Raw genomic sequence first — 2,762 nt, 5'->3', positions numbered from 1 at the left:
CTGAAGGTTGAGCTTTAAGCCAACTTTTTCACTCTCCACTTTCATTTTCATCAAGAGGCTTTTTAGTTCCTCTTCACTTTCTACCATAAGGGTGGTGTCATCTGCATATCTGAGGTGATTGATATTTCTCCCAGCAATCTTGATTCCAGCTTGTGCTTATTCCAGCCCAGCGTTTATCATGATGTACTCTGCATGTAAGTTACATCAGCAGGGTGACAATATACAGCTTTGACGTACTCCTTTTCCTATTTGGAACCAGTCTGTTGTTCCATGTCCAGTTCTAACTGTTGCTTCCTGACCTGCATACAAATTTCTCAAGAGGCAGGTCAGGTGGCCTGGTATTCCCATCTCTTTCAGAATTTTCCACAGTTTATTGTGATCCACAGTCAAAGGCTTTGGCATAGTCAATAAAGCAGAAATAGATGTTTTTATGGAACTCTCTTTCTTTGTCCATGATCCAGCGGATGTTGGCTATTTGATCTCTGGTTCCTCTACCTTTTCTAAAACCAGCTTGAACGTGTCGAAGTTCGCAGTTCACATATTCCTGAAGCCTGGCTTGGAGAATTTTGAGCATTACTTTACTAGTGTGTGAGATGAGTGCAATTGTGCGGTAGTTTGAGCATTCTTTGGCATTGCCTTTCTTTGATATTGGAATGAAAACTGACCTTTTCCAGTCCTGTGGCCACTGCTGAGTTTTCCAAATTTGCTGGCATATTGAGTGCAGCACTTTCACAGCATCATCTTTCAGGATTTGGAATAGCTCAACTGGAATTCCATCACCTCCACTAGCTTTGTTTATAGTGATGCTTTCTAAGGCCCACTTGACTTCACATTCCAGGATGTCTGGCTCTAGGTCAGTGATCACACCATTGTAATTATCTTGGTCGTGAAGATCTTTTTTGTACAGTTCTTCTGTGTATTCTTGCCACCTCATCTTAATACCTTCTGCTTCTGTTAGGTTCCTACCATTTCTGTCCCTTTTTGAGGCTATCTTTGCATGAAATGTTCCTTTCATATCTCTAATTTTCTTGAAGAGATCTCTAGTCTTTCCCATTCTGTTGTTTTCCTCTATTTCTTTGCATTGATTGCTGAGGAAGGCTTTCTTATCTCTTCTTGCTATTGTTTGGAACTCTGCATTCAGATGCTTATATCTTTCCCTTTCTCCTTTGGTTTTTGCTTCTCTTCTTTTCACAGCTATTTGTAAGGCCTCCCCAGACAGCCATTTTGCTTTTTTGCATTTCTTTTCCATGGGGATGGTCTTGATCCCTGTCTCCTGTACAATGTGGCAATGAAGTGATGAGGAAGCAGTGGAAACTGTGACAGACTTTATTTCGGGGGAGAAGGGCTCCAAAATCACTGTAGATTGTGACTGCACCCATGAAATTAAAATACACTTACTCCTTGGGAGAAAATTTGACCAACCTAGACATCATATTATAAAACCAAATCATTACTTTGCCAACCAAGGCCTGTCTATTCAAAGCTTTCTTTTTTTTTTTCCCAGTAGTCAAGTATGAATATGAGAGTTGGACTATAAAGAAAGATGAGCACCAAAGAATTGATGTTTTTGAACTGTGGTGTTGAAGCAGACTCTTAGCAGTTCCTTGGACAGCAAGGAGATCCAACCAGTCCGTCCTAAAGGAAATCAGTCATTAATCTTCTTTGGAAAGACTAATGTTGAAGCTGAAACTCCATTACTTTGGCCACCTGATGCGAAGAACTGACACATTTGAAAAGATCCTGATGCTGGGAAAGATTTAAGGCCAGAGCAGAATGAGAGGACAGAGGATGAAATGGTTGGATGGCATCACTGACTAAATGGACATGAGTTTGAGTAAACTCCGGGAGTTGGTGATGGACAGGGAGGCCTGGCCTTCTGCATTCCATGTGGTCACAAAGAGTCAGACTGAACTGAACTGAACAAGAAGGGGATGGGAAAAATTTTAAGTTAATTTTAAATGTTAATGACATATGAATGTGTATTTTTTATTTTATTTTATTGAAGTATAGCTGATTTATGATGTTTTACTGCAAAATGATCCAGTTATACAAATGTAAACATTGTTTTTCATTTTTTTTCTTTATGGTTTTTCACAGGATATTGAATATAGTTCCCTGTGCTATACAATAGGTCCTTTTTGTTCATCCATGTATATAATACCTGGCATCTACTAATCCCAGACTCCCAATCCATTCTTCACTCACCCCCTTGGCAATCAAAAGTCTGTTTTCTGTGTCTGTGAATCTGTTTCTTTTTGCAGATAAATTCTTTTTTATGGCTAGAAGTATTGCATTTTATATGTGTACCACATCTTCTTTATCCACTCATCTGACAATAGACATTTTCATTTTTCTGTGTCTTGGCTGTTGTGAATAGAGCTACTATGAATATGAAGATACCTTTATCTTTTTAAATTATATTTTTGTTCAGATATATGCCCAGGAGTGGGATTGCTGAATCATATGGTAATTATTTTTAGTTTTTTAAGGAACCTCTATACTGTTTTTCATAGTGGCTACACCAGTTTATATTTCCACCAACAGTGTAGGAGGGTTCCATTTTCTCCACACCCTATCCAGCATTTGTTATTTGTAGACTTTCAAATGATGACCATTCTGGCCCATGCAAGGTAGTACTTCATGGTAGTTTTGATTTGTATTTCTCTAATAATGAGAGATGTTGAGCACATTTTTTCATTTGCCTTTTGACCATCTGTATGTCTTCTTTAGAGAAATGTCTATTTAGCTCTTCTGCCCATTTT

This window comes from Bison bison, unplaced genomic scaffold, assembly GCF_000754665.1.
Source record: "Bison bison bison isolate TAMUID 2011002044 unplaced genomic scaffold, Bison_UMD1.0 scf7180017864209, whole genome shotgun sequence".
NCBI lineage: Eukaryota > Metazoa > Chordata > Mammalia > Artiodactyla > Bovidae > Bison > Bison bison.
The sequence above is the reverse complement of the archived record's forward strand: the minus strand, read 5'-3'. Positions refer to the sequence as shown.